General features: G+C 65.1%; 25 non-coding genes across 25 annotated transcripts; 9 read left to right on the plus strand and 16 right to left on the minus strand.

Moving 5' to 3' along the window:
• The first annotated feature begins 212 nt into the window (after nucleotides 1-212).
• Nucleotides 213-323, plus strand: TRNAL-CAA (transfer RNA leucine (anticodon CAA)). The gene is made up of 2 exons: nucleotides 213-250; nucleotides 278-323. It is a non-coding gene; the product is annotated as a tRNA-Leu (tRNA).
• Nucleotides 324-473: 150 nt separating this feature from the next.
• Nucleotides 474-545, minus strand: TRNAE-UUC (transfer RNA glutamic acid (anticodon UUC)). The gene has a single exon. It is a non-coding gene; the product is annotated as a tRNA-Glu (tRNA).
• A 2,314-nt stretch (nucleotides 546-2,859) lies between these two features.
• TRNAE-CUC (transfer RNA glutamic acid (anticodon CUC)) lies at nucleotides 2,860-2,931 on the minus strand. The gene has a single exon. It is a non-coding gene; the product is annotated as a tRNA-Glu (tRNA).
• Nucleotides 2,932-3,339: 408 nt separating this feature from the next.
• Nucleotides 3,340-3,450, plus strand: TRNAL-CAA (transfer RNA leucine (anticodon CAA)). Its single transcript has 2 exons — nucleotides 3,340-3,377; nucleotides 3,405-3,450. It is a non-coding gene; the product is annotated as a tRNA-Leu (tRNA).
• A 150-nt stretch (nucleotides 3,451-3,600) lies between these two features.
• Nucleotides 3,601-3,672, minus strand: TRNAE-UUC (transfer RNA glutamic acid (anticodon UUC)). Its single transcript has one exon. It is a non-coding gene; the product is annotated as a tRNA-Glu (tRNA).
• Nucleotides 3,673-5,986: 2,314 nt separating this feature from the next.
• TRNAE-CUC (transfer RNA glutamic acid (anticodon CUC)) lies at nucleotides 5,987-6,058 on the minus strand. The gene has a single exon. It is a non-coding gene; the product is annotated as a tRNA-Glu (tRNA).
• Nucleotides 6,059-6,466: 408 nt separating this feature from the next.
• Nucleotides 6,467-6,577, plus strand: TRNAL-CAA (transfer RNA leucine (anticodon CAA)). The gene is made up of 2 exons: nucleotides 6,467-6,504; nucleotides 6,532-6,577. It is a non-coding gene; the product is annotated as a tRNA-Leu (tRNA).
• Nucleotides 6,578-6,727: 150 nt separating this feature from the next.
• TRNAE-UUC (transfer RNA glutamic acid (anticodon UUC)) lies at nucleotides 6,728-6,799 on the minus strand. The gene has a single exon. It is a non-coding gene; the product is annotated as a tRNA-Glu (tRNA).
• A 2,314-nt stretch (nucleotides 6,800-9,113) lies between these two features.
• On the minus strand, nucleotides 9,114-9,185 carry TRNAE-CUC (transfer RNA glutamic acid (anticodon CUC)). Its single transcript has one exon. It is a non-coding gene; the product is annotated as a tRNA-Glu (tRNA).
• A 408-nt stretch (nucleotides 9,186-9,593) lies between these two features.
• Nucleotides 9,594-9,704, plus strand: TRNAL-CAA (transfer RNA leucine (anticodon CAA)). Its single transcript has 2 exons — nucleotides 9,594-9,631; nucleotides 9,659-9,704. It is a non-coding gene; the product is annotated as a tRNA-Leu (tRNA).
• A 150-nt stretch (nucleotides 9,705-9,854) lies between these two features.
• TRNAE-UUC (transfer RNA glutamic acid (anticodon UUC)) lies at nucleotides 9,855-9,926 on the minus strand. The gene has a single exon. It is a non-coding gene; the product is annotated as a tRNA-Glu (tRNA).
• A 2,314-nt stretch (nucleotides 9,927-12,240) lies between these two features.
• TRNAE-CUC (transfer RNA glutamic acid (anticodon CUC)) lies at nucleotides 12,241-12,312 on the minus strand. Its single transcript has one exon. It is a non-coding gene; the product is annotated as a tRNA-Glu (tRNA).
• A 408-nt stretch (nucleotides 12,313-12,720) lies between these two features.
• Nucleotides 12,721-12,831, plus strand: TRNAL-CAA (transfer RNA leucine (anticodon CAA)). Its single transcript has 2 exons — nucleotides 12,721-12,758; nucleotides 12,786-12,831. It is a non-coding gene; the product is annotated as a tRNA-Leu (tRNA).
• A 150-nt stretch (nucleotides 12,832-12,981) lies between these two features.
• On the minus strand, nucleotides 12,982-13,053 carry TRNAE-UUC (transfer RNA glutamic acid (anticodon UUC)). The gene has a single exon. It is a non-coding gene; the product is annotated as a tRNA-Glu (tRNA).
• A 2,315-nt stretch (nucleotides 13,054-15,368) lies between these two features.
• On the minus strand, nucleotides 15,369-15,440 carry TRNAE-CUC (transfer RNA glutamic acid (anticodon CUC)). The gene has a single exon. It is a non-coding gene; the product is annotated as a tRNA-Glu (tRNA).
• Nucleotides 15,441-15,848: 408 nt separating this feature from the next.
• Nucleotides 15,849-15,959, plus strand: TRNAL-CAA (transfer RNA leucine (anticodon CAA)). Its single transcript has 2 exons — nucleotides 15,849-15,886; nucleotides 15,914-15,959. It is a non-coding gene; the product is annotated as a tRNA-Leu (tRNA).
• Nucleotides 15,960-16,109: 150 nt separating this feature from the next.
• TRNAE-UUC (transfer RNA glutamic acid (anticodon UUC)) lies at nucleotides 16,110-16,181 on the minus strand. Its single transcript has one exon. It is a non-coding gene; the product is annotated as a tRNA-Glu (tRNA).
• A 2,154-nt stretch (nucleotides 16,182-18,335) lies between these two features.
• Nucleotides 18,336-18,407, minus strand: TRNAE-CUC (transfer RNA glutamic acid (anticodon CUC)). Its single transcript has one exon. It is a non-coding gene; the product is annotated as a tRNA-Glu (tRNA).
• A 408-nt stretch (nucleotides 18,408-18,815) lies between these two features.
• TRNAL-CAA (transfer RNA leucine (anticodon CAA)) lies at nucleotides 18,816-18,926 on the plus strand. The gene is made up of 2 exons: nucleotides 18,816-18,853; nucleotides 18,881-18,926. It is a non-coding gene; the product is annotated as a tRNA-Leu (tRNA).
• A 150-nt stretch (nucleotides 18,927-19,076) lies between these two features.
• TRNAE-UUC (transfer RNA glutamic acid (anticodon UUC)) lies at nucleotides 19,077-19,148 on the minus strand. Its single transcript has one exon. It is a non-coding gene; the product is annotated as a tRNA-Glu (tRNA).
• A 2,154-nt stretch (nucleotides 19,149-21,302) lies between these two features.
• TRNAE-CUC (transfer RNA glutamic acid (anticodon CUC)) lies at nucleotides 21,303-21,374 on the minus strand. Its single transcript has one exon. It is a non-coding gene; the product is annotated as a tRNA-Glu (tRNA).
• Nucleotides 21,375-21,782: 408 nt separating this feature from the next.
• Nucleotides 21,783-21,893, plus strand: TRNAL-CAA (transfer RNA leucine (anticodon CAA)). The gene is made up of 2 exons: nucleotides 21,783-21,820; nucleotides 21,848-21,893. It is a non-coding gene; the product is annotated as a tRNA-Leu (tRNA).
• Nucleotides 21,894-22,044: 151 nt separating this feature from the next.
• On the minus strand, nucleotides 22,045-22,116 carry TRNAE-UUC (transfer RNA glutamic acid (anticodon UUC)). Its single transcript has one exon. It is a non-coding gene; the product is annotated as a tRNA-Glu (tRNA).
• A 2,155-nt stretch (nucleotides 22,117-24,271) lies between these two features.
• TRNAE-CUC (transfer RNA glutamic acid (anticodon CUC)) lies at nucleotides 24,272-24,343 on the minus strand. Its single transcript has one exon. It is a non-coding gene; the product is annotated as a tRNA-Glu (tRNA).
• Nucleotides 24,344-24,751: 408 nt separating this feature from the next.
• Nucleotides 24,752-24,862, plus strand: TRNAL-CAA (transfer RNA leucine (anticodon CAA)). The gene is made up of 2 exons: nucleotides 24,752-24,789; nucleotides 24,817-24,862. It is a non-coding gene; the product is annotated as a tRNA-Leu (tRNA).
• Nucleotides 24,863-24,946: the final 84 nt, after the last annotated feature.

Consider the following 24,946-nt stretch of genomic DNA (forward strand, 5'->3'; position numbering starts at 1 on the left):
AGGGAAGGACAGGCCAGCGCTTGGGCTGAGGCCAGGAGCGCTCTCTCTTGCCCTGTGCCATGGGCTCGGGCCTGGCTCTTCCCCTGCACGGGGTGCTGCCACCCGAGGGGGAAAGACTCTGGCGTTCACACCGGCGAGGAGGGGGACTCCAACTACCCGCCTGTGGCATGCAGCACAATCGCAGGCAAGGGGAGGGAGGCAGGGGCATCCTTGCCAGGATGGCTGAGTGGTCTAAAGCGCCAGGCTCAAGGTCACACCCTTCCCTCGTCCTGGGGGGTCCTGGTCTCCCTTTGGAGGCGTGGGTTCAAATCCCACTCCTGGCAGCAGCTTTTGGCACTCGGCGTCAGGCCGGCCTATAGCAGGGCACCAGGAGCTGGCGTCCCAGGGAGGCCAGCAAAAGCTGAGCCTGCCTCCAAGTGGGAGGCCTCCTTCCCTTTCTCCTCCCCTGCGGGCTGGGGATTCAAAAGCCGGCTTTCCCTGGCTGGGAATCGAACCCAGGCCGCGGCGGTGAAAGCGCCAAATCCTAGCCACTAGACCACCAGGGAGGACACGGGGCAGGCAGCCCTGCCCTGCCCGCCCGCCTGCCTCCATCTTGCCTCCTGCCCTGGCCCCAGGCGCCACCCCCCTGGGGCGCAGGGATTTGCTCAAGGCAGGTCTCCCAAGCCCTCGCTCCAGGGCCAGCAGCCTTCCCTTCCAGCCCTGAGCACGGGGAAAAGCTGGCCCTTCTCCACCGGGAAACAATGCCCCTGCCCACAGCCAGGGCAGGCCCCCAAGGACCTGGAGGCCTGCGCGGGCGGGCCGGCTCTTTGGAGGGGCGAAAGCGGGCTGGCGGGGTGCCACGGGAAGAAGGATGCTACAGGGAGCAGCGGGCCAGAAGGGGGTGCTCCGACCCTGAGCCGCCCACCTCACTGCACCCGACCAAAACCCACACTGCGAGTGTCTGCCCTGGCGTGCTCACATCCGGCCACCCCCTCCTCGGCACCCACTCGCCAGCCCAGGGTGTGCGGAATTCCTCCCGCCTGGGTTTGAACTCCCAGTCAATTACACCCCCCCCCGCTCCCCTCCCCGCCCCGGCTTAAGCCTCGGAAAAGTGTCCCCCCACCCCGGCTTCAGCCTCCTTCTCTTGCCGCCCCCCCCACACCATTTCCCCGGTTCCCCTTGCCCCCAGGCACCTCGGGCAGCCCCGCTGGGCCCGCGAGACCCACCCAGAGGCCCGCTGCAGCTTCTACGGTGAAGCAGCAAGCAGGGGCGTGCAGCACAACTCAGAGGTGGCCCCATGAACTCCGCACCGTGCCTTGCCGGGCGGCCCGCACTCAGGCAAGGGCAGGGCCAGCTCTGTCCCAAAAGGGCAGGTGGCCTACAGCCCCCGCACTTCCCAGGCAGTCTGCTATCCAGGTCCAAGCCGAGCCCGGGCCGGCTTAGCTTCCTAGATCGCATGCAATCAGTCCCGTCCCGTCACACCATAGGCATGAAGGAACAGGAAGGCGGCAGTCCCCGTAGCCTTGAATGGCATGGACATGGTGCCTGGAAGCCGCTATTGCAATGCATGGGGTTGACCTGGTGTCCGGAACGGGGGTGACATTGTGCCATGAAGCACTCGTTGACTTCCAAGCGGTTGACCTGGGGCCCCAAAGTCCACACAGGCTTGCCTGGCCTTGACTTTGTGCTTGGAAGCCCTCTGAGGCTTGCCTGGGGTTGACCTGGTGCCCAAAATTCCCCTTTGGCTTGCATCGGGTTGACATTGTCCCTGGAAGCCTCCATTGGCATGCATAGGGATGACCTGGTGCCCCAAAGTCCCCTTAGGAATGCATTGGGGTGACCTGGTGTCTGGAATTCCTCCCGCCTGGCTTTCAACTCCCAGGCAAGTACGCCCCTCCCTCCCCGCCCCGGCTTAAGCCTCGGAAAAGTGTCCCCCCACCCCGGCTTCAGCCTCCTTCTCTTGCCGCCCCCCCCGCCACACCTTTTCCCCGGTTCCCCTTGCCCCCAGGCACCTCGGGCCGCCCCGCTGGGCCGGGAAGGCCCACCCAGAGGCCCGCTGCAGGCTCTAGGGTGAAGCAGCAAGCAGGGGCGTGCAGCACAACTCAGAGGCGGCCCCAGGAGCTCCGCACCGTGCTGCTCCAAAGGCTTGCCGGGCGGCCGGCGCTCAGGCAAGGGCAGGGCCAGCTCTGTCCCAAAAGGGCAGGCGGCCTACAGCCCCCACGCATCCCAGGCAGTCTCCCATCCCGGTCCAACCCGAGTCCCGTCCTGTCACACCATAGGCATGAAGGAACAGGAAGGCGGCAGTGCCCGGAGCCTTCAATGGCATGGACAGGGTGCCTGGAAGCCGCCATTGCAATGCATGGGCTTGACATGGTGCCTGTAAGTCCCCATTCCAATGCATGGGGTTGACCTGGTGCCAGAAAGTCCCCAGAGGCTTCCCTGGTGTTGACATGCAGGTTGACATTGTCCCCTGGATGCCCCCATAGGAATGCATGGGGTTCAACTGGTCCCTGGCAGTCCCCATAGGAATGCATGGGGTTGACCTGGGTTTAGGTGTCTCCCATGGGGCACAGATGTGTGGCCAAACCCTGTCGTGGAGCACACCTGAAAGCTGGGGTAATCTCGGCCACCGTCCAGGCCCTGGTTCTTCTCAGGGCTATGTGCCCCTTGGGGCCCACAGACCCTGTTGACCTTGAAGGGTGCTTACCTCCACTGCTCCTTCCTTAGCCAATCATTTCCATTGCTAAAGCTGGCCCACCAGGCAGGGAGGGAAGGTGGGGAATGCCCGCTGTGCTGTGGGCTCCAGGGGCAAAAGAGCCCCGCCCCCGGCCACAAGGGCTTGCGAGAAAGGCCAGGCAGAGCAGGGGTAGAAGACGGGCTTTCCCTGGCCGGGAATCGAACCCGGGCCGCGGCGGTGAGAGCGCCGAATCCTAACCACTAGACCACCAGGGAAGGGCCACGGGGCCTCCGCGGGCTGAGCTGGACAACGGGAGTGCCTCTGGGGCACAGGCTGCAACTTGTGGTGGCAAAAGTCAGGGGTCGGGGGCGGCACTTGCCTTACACAGATGGCGGCCAGGGGCGGGCCTTCTGTCAAGGGGCGGGGCTTCAAGCTGGACGGCAGCTGTAGCCCTTCTACTCCAAGACCAGCAGGGAAGGACAGGCCAGCGCTTGGGCTGAGGCCAGGAGCGCTCTCTCTTGCCCTGTGCCATGGGCTCGGGCCTGGCTCTTCCCCTGCACGGGGTGCTGCCACCCGAGGGGGAAAGACTCTGGCGTTCACACCGGCGAGGAGGGGGACTCCAACTACCCGCCTGTGGCATGCAGCACAATCGCAGGCAAGGGGAGGGAGGCAGGGGCATCCTTGCCAGGATGGCTGAGTGGTCTAAAGCGCCAGGCTCAAGGTCACACCCTTCCCTCGTCCTGGGGGGTCCTGGTCTCCCTTTGGAGGCGTGGGTTCAAATCCCACTCCTGGCAGCAGCTTTTGGCACTCGGCGTCAGGCCGGCCTATAGCAGGGCACCAGGAGCTGGCGTCCCAGGGAGGCCAGCAAAAGCTGAGCCTGCCTCCAAGTGGGAGGCCTCCTTCCCTTTCTCCTCCCCTGCGGGCTGGGGATTCAAAAGCCGGCTTTCCCTGGCTGGGAATCGAACCCAGGCCGCAGCGGTGAAAGCGCCAAATCCTAGCCACTAGACCACCAGGGAGGACACGGGGCAGGCAGCCCTGCCCTGCCCGCCCGCCTGCCTCCATCTTGCCTCCTGCCCTGGCCCCAGGCGCCACCCCCCTGGGGCGCAGGGATTTGCTCAAGGCAGGTCTCCCAAGCCCTCGCTCCAGGGCCAGCAGCCTTCCCTTCCAGCCCTGAGCACGGGGAAAAGCTGGCCCTTCTCCACCGGGAAACAATGCCCCTGCCCACAGCCAGGGCAGGCCCCCAAGGACCTGGAGGCCTGCGCGGGCGGGCCGGCTCTTTGGAGGGGCGAAAGCGGGCTGGCGGGGTGCCACGGGAAGAAGGATGCTACAGGGAGCAGCGGGCCAGAAGGGGGTGCTCCGACCCTGAGCCGCCCACCTCACTGCACCCGACCAAAACCCACACTGCGAGTGTCTGCCCTGGCGTGCTCACATCCGGCCACCCCCTCCTCGGCACCCACTCGCCAGCCCAGGGTGTGCGGAATTCCTCCCGCCTGGGTTTGAACTCCCAGTCAATTACACCCCCCCCCGCTCCCCTCCCCGCCCCGGCTTAAGCCTCGGAAAAGTGTCCCCCCACCCCGGCTTCAGCCTCCTTCTCTTGCCGCCCCCCCCACACCATTTCCCCGGTTCCCCTTGCCCCCAGGCACCTCGGGCAGCCCCGCTGGGCCCGCGAGACCCACCCAGAGGCCCGCTGCAGCTTCTACGGTGAAGCAGCAAGCAGGGGCGTGCAGCACAACTCAGAGGTGGCCCCATGAACTCCGCACCGTGCCTTGCCGGGCGGCCCGCACTCAGGCAAGGGCAGGGCCAGCTCTGTCCCAAAAGGGCAGGTGGCCTACAGCCCCCGCACTTCCCAGGCAGTCTGCTATCCAGGTCCAGGCCGAGCCCGGGCCGGCTTAGCTTCCTAGATCGCATGCAATCAGTCCCGTCCCGTCACACCATAGGCATGAAGGAACAGGAAGGCGGCAGTCCCCGTAGCCTTGAATGGCATGGACATGGTGCCTGGAAGCCGCTATTGCAATGCATGGGGTTGACCTGGTGTCCGGAACGGGGGTGACATTGTGCCATGAAGCACTCGTTGACTTCCAAGCGGTTGACCTGGGGCCCCAAAGTCCACACAGGCTTGCCTGGCCTTGACTTTGTGCTTGGAAGCCCTCTGAGGCTTGCCTGGGGTTGACCTGGTGCCCAAAATTCCCCTTTGGCTTGCATCGGGTTGACATTGTCCCTGGAAGCCTCCATTGGCATGCATAGGGATGACCTGGTGCCCCAAAGTCCCCTTAGGAATGCATTGGGGTGACCTGGTGTCTGGAATTCCTCCCGCCTGGCTTTCAACTCCCAGGCAAGTACGCCCCTCCCTCCCCGCCCCGGCTTAAGCCTCGGAAAAGTGTCCCCCCACCCCGGCTTCAGCCTCCTTCTCTTGCCGCCCCCCCCGCCACACCTTTTCCCCGGTTCCCCTTGCCCCCAGGCACCTCGGGCCGCCCCGCTGGGCCGGGAAGGCCCACCCAGAGGCCCGCTGCAGGCTCTAGGGTGAAGCAGCAAGCAGGGGCGTGCAGCACAACTCAGAGGCGGCCCCAGGAGCTCCGCACCGTGCTGCTCCAAAGGCTTGCCGGGCGGCCGGCGCTCAGGCAAGGGCAGGGCCAGCTCTGTCCCAAAAGGGCAGGCGGCCTACAGCCCCCACGCATCCCAGGCAGTCTCCCATCCCGGTCCAACCCGAGTCCCGTCCTGTCACACCATAGGCATGAAGGAACAGGAAGGCGGCAGTGCCCGGAGCCTTCAATGGCATGGACAGGGTGCCTGGAAGCCGCCATTGCAATGCATGGGCTTGACATGGTGCCTGTAAGTCCCCATTCCAATGCATGGGGTTGACCTGGTGCCAGAAAGTCCCCAGAGGCTTCCCTGGTGTTGACATGCAGGTTGACATTGTCCCCTGGATGCCCCCATAGGAATGCATGGGGTTCAACTGGTCCCTGGCAGTCCCCATAGGAATGCATGGGGTTGACCTGGGTTTAGGTGTCTCCCATGGGGCACAGATGTGTGGCCAAACCCTGTCGTGGAGCACACCTGAAAGCTGGGGTAATCTCGGCCACCGTCCAGGCCCTGGTTCTTCTCAGGGCTATGTGCCCCTTGGGGCCCACAGACCCTGTTGACCTTGAAGGGTGCTTACCTCCACTGCTCCTTCCTTAGCCAATCATTTCCATTGCTAAAGCTGGCCCACCAGGCAGGGAGGGAAGGTGGGGAATGCCCGCTGTGCTGTGGGCTCCAGGGGCAAAAGAGCCCCGCCCCCGGCCACAAGGGCTTGCGAGAAAGGCCAGGCAGAGCAGGGGTAGAAGACGGGCTTTCCCTGGCCGGGAATCGAACCCGGGCCGCGGCGGTGAGAGCGCCGAATCCTAACCACTAGACCACCAGGGAAGGGCCACGGGGCCTCCGCGGGCTGAGCTGGACAACGGGAGTGCCTCTGGGGCACAGGCTGCAACTTGTGGTGGCAAAAGTCAGGGGTCGGGGGCGGCACTTGCCTTACACAGATGGCGGCCAGGGGCGGGCCTTCTGTCAAGGGGCGGGGCTTCAAGCTGGACGGCAGCTGTAGCCCTTCTACTCCAAGACCAGCAGGGAAGGACAGGCCAGCGCTTGGGCTGAGGCCAGGAGCGCTCTCTCTTGCCCTGTGCCATGGGCTCGGGCCTGGCTCTTCCCCTGCACGGGGTGCTGCCACCCGAGGGGGAAAGACTCTGGCGTTCACACCGGCGAGGAGGGGGACTCCAACTACCCGCCTGTGGCATGCAGCACAATCGCAGGCAAGGGGAGGGAGGCAGGGGCATCCTTGCCAGGATGGCTGAGTGGTCTAAAGCGCCAGGCTCAAGGTCACACCCTTCCCTCGTCCTGGGGGGTCCTGGTCTCCCTTTGGAGGCGTGGGTTCAAATCCCACTCCTGGCAGCAGCTTTTGGCACTCGGCGTCAGGCCGGCCTATAGCAGGGCACCAGGAGCTGGCGTCCCAGGGAGGCCAGCAAAAGCTGAGCCTGCCTCCAAGTGGGAGGCCTCCTTCCCTTTCTCCTCCCCTGCGGGCTGGGGATTCAAAAGCCGGCTTTCCCTGGCTGGGAATCGAACCCAGGCCGCGGTGGTGAAAGCGCCAAATCCTAGCCACTAGACCACCAGGGAGGACACGGGGCAGGCAGCCCTGCCCTGCCCGCCCGCCTGCCTCCATCTTGCCTCCTGCCCTGGCCCCAGGCGCCACCCCCCTGGGGCGCAGGGATTTGCTCAAGGCAGGTCTCCCAAGCCCTCGCTCCAGGGCCAGCAGCCTTCCCTTCCAGCCCTGAGCACGGGGAAAAGCTGGCCCTTCTCCACCGGGAAACAATGCCCCTGCCCACAGCCAGGGCAGGCCCCCAAGGACCTGGAGGCCTGCGCGGGCGGGCCGGCTCTTTGGAGGGGCGAAAGCGGGCTGGCGGGGTGCCACGGGAAGAAGGATGCTACAGGGAGCAGCGGGCCAGAAGGGGGTGCTCCGACCCTGAGCCGCCCACCTCACTGCACCCGACCAAAACCCACACTGCGAGTGTCTGCCCTGGCGTGCTCACATCCGGCCACCCCCTCCTCGGCACCCACTCGCCAGCCCAGGGTGTGCGGAATTCCTCCCGCCTGGGTTTGAACTCCCAGTCAATTACACCCCCCCCCGCTCCCCTCCCCGCCCCGGCTTAAGCCTCGGAAAAGTGTCCCCCCACCCCGGCTTCAGCCTCCTTCTCTTGCCGCCCCCCCCACACCATTTCCCCGGTTCCCCTTGCCCCCAGGCACCTCGGGCAGCCCCGCTGGGCCCGCGAGACCCACCCAGAGGCCCGCTGCAGCTTCTACGGTGAAGCAGCAAGCAGGGGCGTGCAGCACAACTCAGAGGTGGCCCCATGAACTCCGCACCGTGCCTTGCCGGGCGGCCCGCACTCAGGCAAGGGCAGGGCCAGCTCTGTCCCAAAAGGGCAGGTGGCCTACAGCCCCCGCACTTCCCAGGCAGTCTGCTATCTAGGTCCAAGCCGAGCCCGGGCCGGCTTAGCTTCCTAGATCGCATGCAATCAGTCCCGTCCCGTCACACCATAGGCATGAAGGAACAGGAAGGCGGCAGTCCCCGTAGCCTTGAATGGCATGGACATGGTGCCTGGAAGCCGCTATTGCAATGCATGGGGTTGACCTGGTGTCCGGAACGGGGGTGACATTGTGCCATGAAGCACTCGTTGACTTCCAAGCGGTTGACCTGGGGCCCCAAAGTCCACACAGGCTTGCCTGGCCTTGACTTTGTGCTTGGAAGCCCTCTGAGGCTTGCCTGGGGTTGACCTGGTGCCCAAAATTCCCCTTTGGCTTGCATCGGGTTGACATTGTCCCTGGAAGCCTCCATTGGCATGCATAGGGATGACCTGGTGCCCCAAAGTCCCCTTAGGAATGCATTGGGGTGACCTGGTGTCTGGAATTCCTCCCGCCTGGCTTTCAACTCCCAGGCAAGTACGCCCCTCCCTCCCCGCCCCGGCTTAAGCCTCGGAAAAGTGTCCCCCCACCCCGGCTTCAGCCTCCTTCTCTTGCCGCCCCCCCCGCCACACCTTTTCCCCGGTTCCCCTTGCCCCCAGGCACCTCGGGCCGCCCCGCTGGGCCGGGAAGGCCCACCCAGAGGCCCGCTGCAGGCTCTAGGGTGAAGCAGCAAGCAGGGGCGTGCAGCACAACTCAGAGGCGGCCCCAGGAGCTCCGCACCGTGCTGCTCCAAAGGCTTGCCGGGCGGCCGGCGCTCAGGCAAGGGCAGGGCCAGCTCTGTCCCAAAAGGGCAGGCGGCCTACAGCCCCCACGCATCCCAGGCAGTCTCCCATCCCGGTCCAACCCGAGTCCCGTCCTGTCACACCATAGGCATGAAGGAACAGGAAGGCGGCAGTGCCCGGAGCCTTCAATGGCATGGACAGGGTGCCTGGAAGCCGCCATTGCAATGCATGGGCTTGACATGGTGCCTGTAAGTCCCCATTCCAATGCATGGGGTTGACCTGGTGCCAGAAAGTCCCCAGAGGCTTCCCTGGTGTTGACATGCAGGTTGACATTGTCCCCTGGATGCCCCCATAGGAATGCATGGGGTTCAACTGGTCCCTGGCAGTCCCCATAGGAATGCATGGGGTTGACCTGGGTTTAGGTGTCTCCCATGGGGCACAGATGTGTGGCCAAACCCTGTCGTGGAGCACACCTGAAAGCTGGGGTAATCTCGGCCACCGTCCAGGCCCTGGTTCTTCTCAGGGCTATGTGCCCCTTGGGGCCCACAGACCCTGTTGACCTTGAAGGGTGCTTACCTCCACTGCTCCTTCCTTAGCCAATCATTTCCATTGCTAAAGCTGGCCCACCAGGCAGGGAGGGAAGGTGGGGAATGCCCGCTGTGCTGTGGGCTCCAGGGGCAAAAGAGCCCCGCCCCCGGCCACAAGGGCTTGCGAGAAAGGCCAGGCAGAGCAGGGGTAGAAGACGGGCTTTCCCTGGCCGGGAATCGAACCCGGGCCGCGGCGGTGAGAGCGCCGAATCCTAACCACTAGACCACCAGGGAAGGGCCACGGGGCCTCCGCGGGCTGAGCTGGACAACGGGAGTGCCTCTGGGGCACAGGCTGCAACTTGTGGTGGCAAAAGTCAGGGGTCGGGGGCGGCACTTGCCTTACACAGATGGCGGCCAGGGGCGGGCCTTCTGTCAAGGGGCGGGGCTTCAAGCTGGACGGCAGCTGTAGCCCTTCTACTCCAAGACCAGCAGGGAAGGACAGGCCAGCGCTTGGGCTGAGGCCAGGAGCGCTCTCTCTTGCCCTGTGCCATGGGCTCGGGCCTGGCTCTTCCCCTGCACGGGGTGCTGCCACCCGAGGGGGAAAGACTCTGGCGTTCACACCGGCGAGGAGGGGGACTCCAACTACCCGCCTGTGGCATGCAGCACAATCGCAGGCAAGGGGAGGGAGGCAGGGGCATCCTTGCCAGGATGGCTGAGTGGTCTAAAGCGCCAGGCTCAAGGTCACACCCTTCCCTCGTCCTGGGGGGTCCTGGTCTCCCTTTGGAGACGTGGGTTCAAATCCCACTCCTGGCAGCAGCTTTTGGCACTCGGCGTCAGGCCGGCCTATAGCAGGGCACCAGGAGCTGGCGTCCCAGGGAGGCCAGCAAAAGCTGAGCCTGCCTCCAAGTGGGAGGCCTCCTTCCCTTTCTCCTCCCCTGCGGGCTGGGGATTCAAAAGCCGGCTTTCCCTGGCTGGGAATCGAACCCAGGCCGCGGTGGTGAAAGCGCCAAATCCTAGCCACTAGACCACCAGGGAGGACACGGGGCAGGCAGCCCTGCCCTGCCCGCCCGCCTGCCTCCATCTTGCCTCCTGCCCTGGCCCCAGGCGCCACCCCCCTGGGGCGCAGGGATTTGCTCAAGGCAGGTCTCCCAAGCCCTCGCTCCAGGGCCAGCAGCCTTCCCTTCCAGCCCTGAGCACGGGGAAAAGCTGGCCCTTCTCCACCGGGAAACAATGCCCCTGCCCACAGCCAGGGCAGGCCCCCAAGGACCTGGAGGCCTGCGCGGGCGGGCCGGCTCTTTGGAGGGGCGAAAGCGGGCTGGCGGGGTGCCACGGGAAGAAGGATGCTACAGGGAGCAGCGGGCCAGAAGGGGGTGCTCCGACCCTGAGCTGCCCACCTCACTGCACCCGACCAAAACCCACACTGCGAGTGTCTGCCCTGGCGTGCTCACATCCGGCCACCCCCTCCTCGGCACCCACTCGCCAGCCCAGGGTGTGCGGAATTCCTCCCGCCTGGGTTTGAACTCCCAGTCAATTACACCCCCCCCCGCTCCCCTCCCCGCCCCGGCTTAAGCCTCGGAAAAGTGTCCCCCCACCCCGGCTTCAGCCTCCTTCTCTTGCCGCCCCCCCCACACCATTTCCCCGGTTCCCCTTGCCCCCAGGCACCTCGGGCAGCCCCGCTGGGCCCGCGAGACCCACCCAGAGGCCCGCTGCAGCTTCTACGGTGAAGCAGCAAGCAGGGGCGTGCAGCACAACTCAGAGGTGGCCCCATGAACTCCGCACCGTGCCTTGCCGGGCGGCCCGCACTCAGGCAAGGGCAGGGCCAGCTCTGTCCCAAAAGGGCAGGTGGCCTACAGCCCCCGCACTTCCCAGGCAGTCTGCTATCCAGGTCCAGGCCGAGCCCGGGCCGGCTTAGCTTCCTAGATCGCATGCAATCAGTCCCGTCCCGTCACACCATAGGCATGAAGGAACAGGAAGGCGGCAGTCCCCGTAGCCTTGAATGGCATGGACATGGTGCCTGGAAGCCGCTATTGCAATGCATGGGGTTGACCTGGTGTCCGGAACGGGGGTGACATTGTGCCATGAAGCACTCGTTGACTTCCAAGCGGTTGACCTGGGGCCCCAAAGTCCACACAGGCTTGCCTGGCCTTGACTTTGTGCTTGGAAGCCCTCTGAGGCTTGCCTGGGGTTGACCTGGTGCCCAAAATTCCCCTTTGGCTTGCATCGGGTTGACATTGTCCCTGGAAGCCTCCATTGGCATGCATAGGGATGACCTGGTGCCCCAAAGTCCCCTTAGGAATGCATTGGGGTGACCTGGTGTCTGGAATTCCTCCCGCCTGGCTTTCAACTCCCAGGCAAGTACGCCCCTCCCTCCCCGCCCCGGCTTAAGCCTCGGAAAAGTGTCCCCCCACCCCGGCTTCAGCCTCCTTCTCTTGCCGCCCCCCCCGCCACACCTTTTCCCCGGTTCCCCTTGCCCCCAGGCACCTCGGGCCGCCCCGCTGCGCCGGGAAGGCCCACCCAGAGGCCCGCTGCAGGCTCTAGGGTGAAGCAGCAAGCAGGGGCGTGCAGCACAACTCAGAGGCGGCCCCAGGAGCTCCGCACCGTGCTGCTCCAAAGGCTTGCCGGGCGGCCGGCGCTCAGGCAAGGGCAGGGCCAGCTCTGTCCCAAAAGGGCAGGCGGCCTACAGCCCCCACGCATCCCAGGCAGTCTCCCATCCCGGTCCAACCCGAGTCCCGTCCTGTCACACCATAGGCATGAAGGAACAGGAAGGCGGCAGTGCCCGGAGCCTTCAATGGCATGGACAGGGTGCCTGGAAGCCGCCATTGCAATGCATGGGCTTGACATGGTGCCTGTAAGTCCCCATTCCAATGCATGGGGTTGACCTGGTGCCAGAAAGTCCCCAGAGGCTTCCCTGGTGTTGACATGCAGGTTGACATTGTCCCCTGGATGCCCCCATAGGAATGCATGGGGTTCAACTGGTCCCTGGCAGTCCCCATAGGAATGCATGGGGTTGACCTGGGTTTAGGTGTCTCCCATGGGGCACAGATGTGTGGCCAAACCCTGTCGTGGAGCACACCTGAAAGCTGGGGTAATCTCGGCCACCGTCCAGGCCCTGGTTCTTCTCAGGGCTATGTGCCCCTTGGGGCCCACAGACCCTGTTGACCTTGAAGGGTGCTTACCTCCACTGCTCCTTCCTTAGCCAATCATTTCCATTGCTAAAGCTGGCCCACCAGGCAGGGAGGGAAGGTGGGGAATGCCCGCTGTGCTGTGGGCTCCAGGGGCAAAAGAGCCCCGCCCCCGGCCACAAGGGCTTGCGAGAAAGGCCAGGCAGAGCAGGGGTAGAAGACGGGCTTTCCCTGGCCGGGAATCGAACCCGGGCCGCGGCGGTGAGAGCGCCGAATCCTAACCACTAGACCACCAGGGAAGGGCCACGGGGCCTCCGCGGGCTGAGCTGGACAACGGGAGTGCCTCTGGGGCACAGGCTGCAACTTGTGGTGGCAAAAGTCAGGGGTCGGGGGCGGCACTTGCCTTACACAGATGGCGGCCAGGGGCGGGCCTTCTGTCAAGGGGCGGGGCTTCAAGCTGGACGGCAGCTGTAGCCCTTCTACTCCAAGACCAGCAGGGAAGGACAGGCCAGCGCTTGGGCTGAGGCCAGGAGCGCTCTCTCTTGCCCTGTGCCATGGGCTCGGGCCTGGCTCTTCCCCTGCACGGGGTGCTGCCACCCGAGGGGGAAAGACTCTGGCGTTCACACCGGCGAGGAGGGGGACTCCAACTACCCGCCTGTGGCATGCAGCACAATCGCAGGCAAGGGGAGGGAGGCAGGGGCATCCTTGCCAGGATGGCTGAGTGGTCTAAAGCGCCAGGCTCAAGGTCACACCCTTCCCTCGTCCTGGGGGGTCCTGGTCTCCCTTTGGAGGCGTGGGTTCAAATCCCACTCCTGGCAGCAGCTTTTGGCACTCGGCGTCAGGCCGGCCTATAGCAGGGCACCAGGAGCTGGCGTCCCAGGGAGGCCAGCAAAAGCTGAGCCTGCCTCCAAGTGGGAGGCCTCCTTCCCTTTCTCCTCCCCTGCGGGCTGGGGATTCAAAAGCCGGCTTTCCCTGGCTGGGAATCGAACCCAGGCCGCGGCGGTGAAAGCGCCAAATCCTAGCCACTAGACCACCAGGGAGGACACGGGGCAGGCAGCCCTGCCCTGCCCGCCCGCCTGCCTCCATCTTGCCTCCTGCCCTGGCCCCAGGCGCCACCCCCCTGGGGCGCAGGGATTTGCTCAAGGCAGGTCTCCCAAGCCCTCGCTCCAGGGCCAGCAGCCTTCCCTTCCAGCCCTGAGCACGGGGAAAAGCTGGCCCTTCTCCACCGGGAAACAATGCCCCTGCCCACAGCCAGGGCAGGCCCCCAAGGACCTGGAGGCCTGCGCGGGCGGGCCGGCTCTTTGGAGGGGCGAAAGCGGGCTGGCGGGGTGCCACGGGAAGAAGGATGCTACAGGGAGCAGCGGGCCAGAAGGGGGTGCTCCGACCCTGAGCCGCCCACCTCACTGCACCCGACCAAAACCCACACTGCGAGTGTCTGCCCTGGCGTGCTCACATCCGGCCACCCCCTCCTCGGCACCCACTCGCCAGCCCAGGGTGTGCGGAATTCCTCCCGCCTGGGTTTGAACTCCCAGTCAATTACACCCCCCCCCCGCTCCCCTCCCCGCCCCGGCTTAAGCCTCGGAAAAGTGTCCCCCCACCCCGGCTTCAGCCTCCTTCTCTTGCCGCCCCCCCCACACCATTTCCCCGGTTCCCCTTGCCCCCAGGCACCTCGGGCAGCCCCGCTGGGCCCGCGAGACCCACCCAGAGGCCCGCTGCAGCTTCTACGGTGAAGCAGCAAGCAGGGGCGTGCAGCACAACTCAGAGGTGGCCCCATGAACTCCGCACCGTGCCTTGCCGGGCGGCCCGCACTCAGGCAAGGGCAGGGCCAGCTCTGTCCCAAAAGGGCAGGTGGCCTACAGCCCCCGCACTTCCCAGGCAGTCTGCTATCCAGGTCCAAGCCGAGCCCGGGCCGGCTTAGCTTCCTAGATCGCATGCAATCAGTCCCGTCCCGTCACACCATAGGCATGAAGGAACAGGAAGGCGGCAGTCCCCGTAGCCTTGAATGGCATGGACATGGTGCCTGGAAGCCGCTATTGCAATGCATGGGGTTGACCTGGTGTCCGGAACGGGGGTGACATTGTGCCATGAAGCACTCGTTGACTTCCAAGCGGTTGACCTGGGGCCCCAAAGTCCACACAGGCTTGCCTGGCCTTGACTTTGTGCTTGGAAGCCCTCTGAGGCTTGCCTGGGGTTGACCTGGTGCCCAAAATTCCCCTTTGGCTTGCATCGGGTTGACATTGTCCCTGGAAGCCTCCATTGGCATGCATAGGGATGACCTGGTGCCCCAAAGTCCCCTTAGGAATGCATTGGGGTGACCTGGTGTCTGGAATTCCTCCCGCCTGGCTTTCAACTCCCAGGCAAGTACGCCCCTCCCTCCCCGCCCCGGCTTAAGCCTCGGAAAAGTGTCCCCCCACCCCGGCTTCAGCCTCCTTCTCTTGCCGCCCCCCCCGCCACACCTTTTCCCCGGTTCCCCTTGCCCCCAGGCACCTCGGGCCGCCCCGCTGCGCCGGGAAGGCCCACCCAGAGGCCCGCTGCAGGCTCTAGGGTGAAGCAGCAAGCAGGGGCGTGCAGCACAACTCAGAGGCGGCCCCAGGAGCTCCGCACCGTGCTGCTCCAAAGGCTTGCCGGGCGGCCGGCGCTCAGGCAAGGGCAGGGCCAGCTCTGTCCCAAAAGGGCAGGCGGCCTACAGCCCCCACGCATCCCAGGCAGTCTCCCATCCCGGTCCAACCCGAGTCCCGTCCTGTCACACCATAGGCATGAAGGAACAGGAAGGCGGCAGTGCCCGGAGCCTTCAATGGCATGGACAGGGTGCCTGGAAGCCGCCATTGCAATGCATGGGCTTGACATGGTGCCTGTAAGTCCCCATTCCAATGCATGGGGTTGACCTGGTGCCAGAAAGTCCCCAGAGGCTTCCCTGGTGTTGACATGCAGGTTGACATTGTCCCCTGGATGCCCCCATAGGAATGCATGGGGTTCAACTGGTCCCTGGCAGTCCCCATAGGAATGCATGGGGTTGACCTGGGTTTAGGTGTCTCCCATGGGGCACAGATGTGTGGCCAAACCCTGTCGTGGAGCACACCTGAAAGCTGGGGTAATCTCGGCCACCGTCCAGGCCCTGGTTCTTCTCAGGGCTATGTGCCCCTTGGGGCCCACAGACCCTGTTGACCTTGAAGGGTGCTTACCTCCACTGCTCCTTCCTTAGCCAATCATTTCCATTGCTAAAGCTGGCCCACCAGGCAGGGAGGGAAGGTGGGGAATGCCCGCTGTGCTGTGGGCTCCAGGGGCAAAAGAGCCCCGCCCCCGGCCACAAGGGCTTGCGAGAAAGGCCAGGCAGAGCAGGGGTAGAAGACGGGCTTTCCCTGGCCGGGAATCGAACCCGGGCCGCGGCGGTGAGAGCGCCGAATCCTAACCACTAGACCACCAGGGAAGGGCCACGGGGCCTCCGCGGGCTGAGCTGGACAACGGGAGTGCCTCTGGGGCACAGGCTGCAACTTGTGGTGGCAAAAGTCAGGGGTCGGGGGCGGCACTTGCCTTACACAGATGGCGGCCAGGGGCGGGCCTTCTGTCAAGGGGCGGGGCTTCAAGCTGGACGGCAGCTGTAGCCCTTCTACTCCAAGACCAGCAGGGAAGGACAGGCCAGCGCTTGGGCTGAGGCCAGGAGCGCTCTCTCTTGCCCTGTGCCATGGGCTCGGGCCTGGCTCTTCCCCTGCACGGGGTGCTGCCACCCGAGGGGGAAAGACTCTGGCGTTCACACCGGCGAGGAGGGGGACTCCAACTACCCGCCTGTGGCATGCAGCACAATCGCAGGCAAGGGGAGGGAGGCAGGGGCATCCTTGCCAGGATGGCTGAGTGGTCTAAAGCGCCAGGCTCAAGGTCACACCCTTCCCTCGTCCTGGGGGGTCCTGGTCTCTGTTTGGAGGCGTGGGTTCAAATCCCACTCCTGGCAGCAGCTTTTGGCACTCGGCGTCAGGCCGGCCTATAGCAGGGCACCAGGAGCTGGCGTCCCAGGGAGGCCAGCAAAAGCTGAGCCTGCCTCCAAGTGGGAGGCCTCCTTCCCTTTCTCCTCCCCTGCGGGCTGGGGATTCAAAAGCCGGCTTTCCCTGGCTGGGAATCGAACCCAGGCCGCGGCGGTGAAAGCGCCAAATCCTAGCCACTAGACCACCAGGGAGGACACGGGGCAGGCAGCCCTGCCCTGCCCGCTCGCCTGCCTCCATCTTGCCTCCTGCCCTGGCCCCAGGCGCCACCCCCCTGGGGCGCAGGGATTTGCTCAAGGCAGGTCTCCCAAGCCCTCGCTCCAGGGCCAGCAGCCTTCCCTTCCAGCCCTGAGCACGGGGAAAAGCTGGCCCTTCTCCACCGGGAAACAATGCCCCTGCCCACAGCCAGGGCAGGCCCCCAAGGACCTGGAGGCCTGCGCGGGCGGGCCGGCTCTTTGGAGGGGCGAAAGCGGGCTGGCGGGGTGCCACGGGAAGAAGGATGCTACAGGGAGCAGCGGGCCAGAAGGGGGCGCTCCGACCCTGAGCCGCCCACCTCACTGCACCCGACCAAAACCCACACTGCGAGTGTCTGCCCTGGCGTGCTCACATCCGGCCGCCCCCCCCCCACACCATTTCCCCGGTTCCCCTTGCCCCCAGGCACCTCGGGCAGCCCCGCTGGGCCCGCGAGACCCACCCAGAGGCCCGCTGCAGCTTCTACGGTGAAGCAGCAAGCAGGGGCGTGCAGCACAACTCAGAGGTGGCCCCATGAACTCCGCACCGTGCCTTGCCGGGCGGCCCGCACTCAGGCAAGGGCAGGGCCAGCTCTGTCCCAAAAGGGCAGGTGGCCTACAGCCCCCGCACTTCCCAGACAGTCTGCTATCCAGGTCCAAGCCGAGCCCGGGCCGGCTTAGCTTCCTAGATCGCATGCAATCAGTCCCGTCCCGTCACACCATAGGCATGAAGGAACAGGAAGGCGGCAGTCCCCGTAGCCTTGAATGGCATGGACATGGTGCCTGGAAGCCGCTATTGCAATGCATGGGGTTGACCTGGTGTCCGGAACGGGGGTGACATTGTGCCATGAAGCACTCGTTGACTTCCAAGCGGTTGACCTGGGGCCCCAAAGTCCACACAGGCTTGCCTGGCCTTGACTTTGTGCTTGGAAGCCCTCTGAGGCTTGCCTGGGGTTGACCTGGTGCCCAAAATTCCCCTTTGGCTTGCATCGGGTTGACATTGTCCCTGGAAGCCTCCATTGGCATGCATAGGGATGACCTGGTGCCCCAAAGTCCCCTTAGGAATGCATTGGGGTGACCTGGTGTCTGGAATTCCTCCCGCCTGGCTTTCAACTCCCAGGCAAGTACGCCCCTCCCTCCCCGCCCCGGCTTAAGCCTCGGAAAAGTGTCCCCCCACCCCGGCTTCAGCCTCCTTCTCTTGCCGCCCCCCCCGCCACACCTTTTCCCCGGTTCCCCTTGCCCCCAGGCACCTCGGGCCGCCCCGCTGGGCCGGGAAGGCCCACCCAGAGGCCCGCTGCAGGCTCTAGGGTGAAGCAGCAAGCAGGGGCGTGCAGCACAACTCAGAGGCGGCCCCAGGAGCTCCGCACCGTGCTGCTCCAAAGGCTTGCCGGGCGGCCGGCGCTCAGGCAAGGGCAGGGCCAGCTCTGTCCCAAAAGGGCAGGCGGCCTACAGCCCCCACGCATCCCAGGCAGTCTCCCATCCCGGTCCAACCCGAGTCCCGTCCTGTCACACCATAGGCATGAAGGAACAGGAAGGCGGCAGTGCCCGGAGCCTTCAATGGCATGGACAGGGTGCCTGGAAGCCGCCATTGCAATGCATGGGCTTGACATGGTGCCTGTAAGTCCCCATTCCAATGCATGGGGTTGACCTGGTGCCAGAAAGTCCCCAGAGGCTTCCCTGGTGTTGACATGCAGGTTGACATTGTCCCCTGGATGCCCCCATAGGAATGCATGGGGTTCAACTGGTCCCTGGCAGTCCCCATAGGAATGCATGGGGTTGACCTGGGTTTAGGTGTCTCCCATGGGGCACAGATGTGTGGCCAAACCCTGTCGTGGAGCACACCTGAAAGCTGGGGTAATCTCGGCCACCGTCCAGGCCCTGGTTCTTCTCAGGGCTATGTGCCCCTTGGGGCCCACAGACCCTGTTGACCTTGAAGGGTGCTTACCTCCACTGCTCCTTCCTTAGCCAATCATTTCCATTGCTAAAGCTGGCCCACCAGGCAGGGAGGGAAGGTGGGGAATGCCCGCTGTGCTGTGGGCTCCAGGGGCAAAAGAGCCCCGCCCCCGGCCACAAGGGCTTGCGAGAAAGGCCAGGCAGAGCAGGGGAAGAAGACGGGCTTTCCCTGGCCGGGAATCGAACCCGGGCCGCGGCGGTGAGAGCGCCGAATCCTAACCACTAGACCACCAGGGAAGGGCCACGGGGCCTCCGCGGGCTGAGCTGGACAACGGGAGTGCCTCTGGGGCACAGGCTGCAACTTGTGGTGGCAAAAGTCAGGGGTCGGGGGCGGCACTTGCCTTACACAGATGGCGGCCAGGGGCGGGCCTTCTGTCAAGGGGCGGGGCTTCAAGCTGGACGGCAGCTGTAGCCCTTCTACTCCAAGACCAGCAGGGAAGGACAGGCCAGCGCTTGGGCTGAGGCCAGGAGCGCTCTCTCTTGCCCTGTGCCATGGGCTCGGGCCTGGCTCTTCCCCTGCACGGGGTGCTGCCACCCGAGGGGGAAAGACTCTGGCGTTCACACCGGCGAGGAGGGGGACTCCAACTACCCGCCTGTGGCATGCAGCACAATCGCAGGCAAGGGGAGGGAGGCAGGGGCATCCTTGCCAGGATGGCTGAGTGGTCTAAAGCGCCAGGCTCAAGGTCACACCCTTCCCTCGTCCTGGGGGGTCCTGGTCTCCCTTTGGAGGCGTGGGTTCAAATCCCACTCCTGGTAGCAGCTTTTGGCACTCAGCGTCAGGCCGGCCTATAGCAGGGCACCAGGAGCTGGCGTCCCAGGGAGGCCAGCAAAAGCTGAGCCTGCCTCCAAGTGGGAGGCCTCCTTCCCTTTCTCCTCCCCTGCGGGCTGGGGATTCAAAAGCCGGCTTTCCCTGGCTGGGAATCGAACCCAGGCCGCGGCGGTGAAAGCGCCAAATCCTAGCCACTAGACCACCAGGGAGGACACGGGGCAGGCAGCCCTGCCCTGCCCGCCCGCCTGCCTCCATCTTGCCTCCTGCCCTGGCCCCAGGCGCCACCCCCCTGGGGCGCAGGGATTTGCTCAAGGCAGGTCTCCCAAGCCCTCGCTCCAGGGCCAGCAGCCTTCCCTTCCAGCCCTGAGCACGGGGAAAAGCTGGCCCTTCTCCACCGGGAAACAATGCCCCTGCCCACAGCCAGGGCAGGCCCCCAAGGACCTGGAGGCCTGCGCGGGCGGGCCGGCTCTTTGGAGGGGCGAAAGCGGGCTGGCGGGGTGCCACGGGAAGAAGGATGCTACAGGGAGCAGCGGGCCAGAAGGGGGCGCTCCGACCCTGAGCCGCCCACCTCACTGCACCCGACCAAAACCCACACTGCGAGTGTCTGCCCTGGCGTGCTCACATCCGGCCGCCCCCCCCCCACACCATTTCCCCGGTTCCCCTTGCCCCCAGGCACCTCGGGCAGCCCCGCTGGGCCCGCGAGACCCACCCAGAGGCCCGCTGCAGCTTCTACGGTGAAGCAGCAAGCAGGGGCGTGCAGCACAACTCAGAGGTGGCCCCATGAACTCCGCACCGTGCCTTGCCGGGCGGCCCGCACTCAGGCAAGGGCAGGGCCAGCTCTGTCCCAAAAGGGCAGGTGGCCTACAGCCCCCGCACTTCCCAGGCAGTCTGCTATCCAGGTCCAAGCCGAGCCCGGGCCGGCTTAGCTTCCTAGATCGCATGCAATCAGTCCCGTCCCGTCACACCATAGGCATGAAGGAACAGGAAGGCGGCAGTCCCCGTAGCCTTGAATGGCATGGACATGGTGCCTGGAAGCCGCTATTGCAATGCATGGGGTTGACCTGGTGTCCGGAACGGGGGTGACATTGTGCCATGAAGCACTCGTTGACTTCCAAGCGGTTGACCTGGGGCCCCAAAGTCCACACAGGCTTGCCTGGCCTTGACTTTGTGCTTGGAAGCCCTCTGAGGCTTGCCTGGGGTTGACCTGGTGCCCAAAATTCCCCTTTGGCTTGCATCGGGTTGACATTGTCCCTGGAAGCCTCCATTGGCATGCATAGGGATGACCTGGTGCCCCAAAGTCCCCTTAGGAATGCATTGGGGTGACCTGGTGTCTGGAATTCCTCCCGCCTGGCTTTCAACTCCCAGGCAAGTACGCCCCTCCCTCCCCGCCCCGGCTTAAGCCTCGGAAAAGTGTCCCCCCACCCCGGCTTCAGCCTCCTTCTCTTGCCGCCCCCCCCGCCACACCTTTTCCCCGGTTCCCCTTGCCCCCAGGCACCTCGGGCCGCCCCGCTGGGCCGGGAAGGCCCACCCAGAGGCCCGCTGCAGGCTCTAGGGTGAAGCAGCAAGCAGGGGCGTGCAGCACAACTCAGAGGCGGCCCCAGGAGCTCCGCACCGTGCTGCTCCAAAGGCTTGCCGGGCGGCCGGCGCTCAGGCAAGGGCAGGGCCAGCTCTGTCCCAAAAGGGCAGGCGGCCTACAGCCCCCACGCATCCCAGGCAGTCTCCCATCCCGGTCCAACCCGAGTCCCGTCCTGTCACACCATAGGCATGAAGGAACAGGAAGGCGGCAGTGCCCGGAGCCTTCAATGGCATGGACAGGGTGCCTGGAAGCCGCCATTGCAATGCATGGGCTTGACATGGTGCCTGTAAGTCCCCATTCCAATGCATGGGGTTGACCTGGTGCCAGAAAGTCCCCAGAGGCTTCCCTGGTGTTGACATGCAGGTTGACATTGTCCCCTGGATGCCCCCATAGGAATGCATGGGGTTCAACTGGTCCCTGGCAGTCCCCATAGGAATGCATGGGGTTGACCTGGGTTTAGGTGTCTCCCATGGGGCACAGATGTGTGGCCAAACCCTGTCGTGGAGCACACCTGAAAGCTGGGGTAATCTCGGCCACCGTCCAGGCCCTGGTTCTTCTCAGGGCTATGTGCCCCTTGGGGCCCACAGACCCTGTTGACCTTGAAGGGTGCTTACCTCCACTGCTCCTTCCTTAGCCAATCATTTCCATTGCTAAAGCTGGCCCACCAGGCAGGGAGGGAAGGTGGGGAATGCCCGCTGTGCTGTGGGCTCCAGGGGCAAAAGAGCCCCGCCCCCGGCCACAAGGGCTTGCGAGAAAGGCCAGGCAGAGCAGGGGTAGAAGACGGGCTTTCCCTGGCCGGGAATCGAACCCGGGCCGCGGCGGTGAGAGCGCCGAATCCTAACCACTAGACCACCAGGGAAGGGCCACGGGGCCTCTGCGGGCTGAGCTGGACAACGGGAGTGCCTCTGGGGCACAGGCTGCAACTTGTGGTGGCAAAAGTCAGGGGTCGGGGGCGGCACTTGCCTTACACAGATGGCGGCCAGGGGCGGGCCTTCTGTCAAGGGGCGGGGCTTCAAGCTGGACGGCAGCTGTAGCCCTTCTACTCCAAGACCAGCAGGGAAGGACAGGCCAGCGCTTGGGCTGAGGCCAGGAGCGCTCTCTCTTGCCCTGTGCCATGGGCTCGGGCCTGGCTCTTCCCCTGCACGGGGTGCTGCCACCCGAGGGGGAAAGACTCTGGCGTTCACACCGGCGAGGAGGGGGACTCCAACTACCCGCCTGTGGCATGCAGCACAATCGCAGGCAAGGGGAGGGAGGCAGGGGCATCCTTGCCAGGATGGCTGAGTGGTCTAAAGCACCAGGCTCAAGGTCACACCCTTCCCTTGTCCTGGGGGGTCCTGGTCTCCCTTTGGAGGCGTGGGTTCAAATCCCACTCCTGGTAGCAGCTTTTGGCACTCAGCGTCAGGCCGGCCTATAGCAGGGCACCAGGAGCTGGCGTCCCAGGGAGGCCAGCAAAAGCTGAGCCTGCCTCCAAGTGGGAGGCCTCCTTCCCTTTCTCCTCCCCTGCGGGCTGGGGAATTCAAAAGCCGGCTTTCCCTGGCTGGGAATCGAACCCAGGCCGCGGCGGTGAAAGCGCCAAATCCTAGCCACTAGACCACCAGGGAGGACACGGGGCAGGCAGCCCTGCCCTGCCCGCCCGCCTGCCTCCATCTTGCCTCCTGCCCTGGCCCCAGGCGCCACCCCCCTGGGGCGCAGGGATTTGCTCAAGGCAGGTCTCCCAAGCCCTCGCTCCAGGGCCAGCAGCCTTCCCTTCCAGCCCTGAGCACGGGGAAAAGCTGGCCCTTCTCCACCGGGAAACAATGCCCCTGCCCACAGCCAGGGCAGGCCCCCAAGGACCTGGAGGCCTGCGCGGGCGGGCCGGCTCTTTGGAGGGGCGAAAGCGGGCTGGCGGGGTGCCACGGGAAGAAGGATGCTACAGGGAGCAGCGGGCCAGAAGGGGGCGCTCCGACCCTGAGCCGCCCACCTCACTGCACCCGACCAAAACCCACACTGCGAGTGTCTGCCCTGGCGTGCTCACATCCGGCCGCCCCCCCCCCCACACCATTTCCCCGGTTCCCCTTGCCCCCAGGCACCTCGGGCAGCCCCGCTGGGCCCGCGAGACCCACCCAGAGGCCCGCTGCAGCTTCTACGGTGAAGCAGCAAGCAGGGGCGTGCAGCACAACTCAGAGGTGGCCCCATGAACTCCGCACCGTGCCTTGCCGGGCGGCCCGCACTCAGGCAAGGGCAGGGCCAGCTCTGTCCCAAAAGGGCAGGTGGCCTACAGCCCCCGCACTTCCCAGGCAGTCTGCTATCCAGGTCCAAGCCGAGCCCGGGCCGGCTTAGCTTCCTAGATCGCATGCAATCAGTCCCGTCCCGTCACACCATAGGCATGAAGGAACAGGAAGGCGGCAGTCCCCGTAGCCTTGAATGGCATGGACATGGTGCCTGGAAGCCGCTATTGCAATGCATGGGGTTGACCTGGTGTCCGGAACGGGGGTGACATTGTGCCATGAAGCACTCGTTGACTTCCAAGCGGTTGACCTGGGGCCCCAAAGTCCACACAGGCTTGCCTGGCCTTGACTTTGTGCTTGGAAGCCCTCTGAGGCTTGCCTGGGGTTGACCTGGTGCCCAAAATTCCCCTTTGGCTTGCATCGGGTTGACATTGTCCCTGGAAGCCTCCATTGGCATGCATAGGGATGACCTGGTGCCCCAAAGTCCCCTTAGGAATGCATTGGGGTGACCTGGTGTCTGGAATTCCTCCCGCCTGGCTTTCAACTCCCAGGCAAGTACGCCCCTCCCTCCCCGCCCCGGCTTAAGCCTCGGAAAAGTGTCCCCCCACCCCGGCTTCAGCCTCCTTCTCTTGCCGCCCCCCCCGCCACACCTTTTCCCCGGTTCCCCTTGCCCCCAGGCACCTCGGGCCGCCCCGCTGGGCCGGGAAGGCCCACCCAGAGGCCCGCTGCAGGCTCTAGGGTGAAGCAGCAAGCAGGGGCGTGCAGCACAACTCAGAGGCGGCCCCAGGAGCTCCGCACCGTGCTGCTCCAAAGGCTTGCCGGGCGGCCGGCGCTCAGGCAAGGGCAGGGCCAGCTCTGTCCCAAAAGGGCAGGCGGCCTACAGCCCCCACGCATCCCAGGCAGTCTCCCATCCCGGTCCAACCCGAGTCCCGTCCTGTCACACCATAGGCATGAAGGAACAGGAAGGCGGCAGTGCCCGGAGCCTTCAATGGCATGGACAGGGTGCCTGGAAGCCGCCATTGCAATGCATGGGCTTGACATGGTGCCTGTAAGTCCCCATTCCAATGCATGGGGTTGACCTGGTGCCAGAAAGTCCCCAGAGGCTTCCCTGGTGTTGACATGCAGGTTGACATTGTCCCCTGGATGCCCCCATAGGAATGCATGGGGTTCAACTGGTCCCTGGCAGTCCCCATAGGAATGCATGGGGTTGACCTGGGTTTAGGTGTCTCCCATGGGGCACAGATGTGTGGCCAAACCCTGTCGTGGAGCACACCTGAAAGCTGGGGTAATCTCGGCCACCGTCCAGGCCCTGGTTCTTCTCAGGGCTATGTGCCCCTTGGGGCCCACAGACCCTGTTGACCTTGAAGGGTGCTTACCTCCACTGCTCCTTCCTTAGCCAATCATTTCCATTGCTAAAGCTGGCCCACCAGGCAGGGAGGGAAGGTGGGGAATGCCCGCTGTGCTGTGGGCTCCAGGGGCAAAAGAGCCCCGCCCCCGGCCACAAGGGCTTGCGAGAAAGGCCAGGCAGAGCAGGGGAAGAAGACGGGCTTTCCCTGGCCGGGAATCGAACCCGGGCCGCGGCGGTGAGAGCGCCGAATCCTAACCACTAGACCACCAGGGAAGGGCCACGGGGCCTCCGCGGGCTGAGCTGGACAACGGGAGTGCCTCTGGGGCACAGGCTGCAACTTGTGGTGGCAAAAGTCAGGGGTCGGGGGCGGCACTTGCCTTACACAGATGGCGGCCAGGGGCGGGCCTTCTGTCAAGGGGCGGGGCTTCAAGCTGGACGGCAGCTGTAGCCCTTCTACTCCAAGACCAGCAGGGAAGGACAGGCCAGCGCTTGGGCTGAGGCCAGGAGCGCTCTCTCTTGCCCTGTGCCATGGGCTCGGGCCTGGCTCTTCCCCTGCACGGGGTGCTGCCACCCGAGGGGGAAAGACTCTGGCGTTCACACCGGCGAGGAGGGGGACTCCAACTACCCGCCTGTGGCATGCAGCACAATCGCAGGCAAGGGGAGGGAGGCAGGGGCATCCTTGCCAGGATGGCTGAGTGGTCTAAAGCGCCAGGCTCAAGGTCACACCCTTCCCTTGTCCTGGGGGGTCCTGGTCTCCCTTTGGAGGCGTGGGTTCAAATCCCACTCCTGGCAGCAGCTTTTGGCACTCGGCGTCAGGCCGGCCTATAGCAGGGCACCAGGAGCTGGCGTCCCAGGGAGGCCAGCAAAAGCTGAGCC

This window comes from Alligator mississippiensis, chromosome 15 (genome assembly GCF_030867095.1).
Source record: "Alligator mississippiensis isolate rAllMis1 chromosome 15, rAllMis1, whole genome shotgun sequence".
Classification (NCBI taxonomy): domain Eukaryota; kingdom Metazoa; phylum Chordata; order Crocodylia; family Alligatoridae; genus Alligator; species Alligator mississippiensis.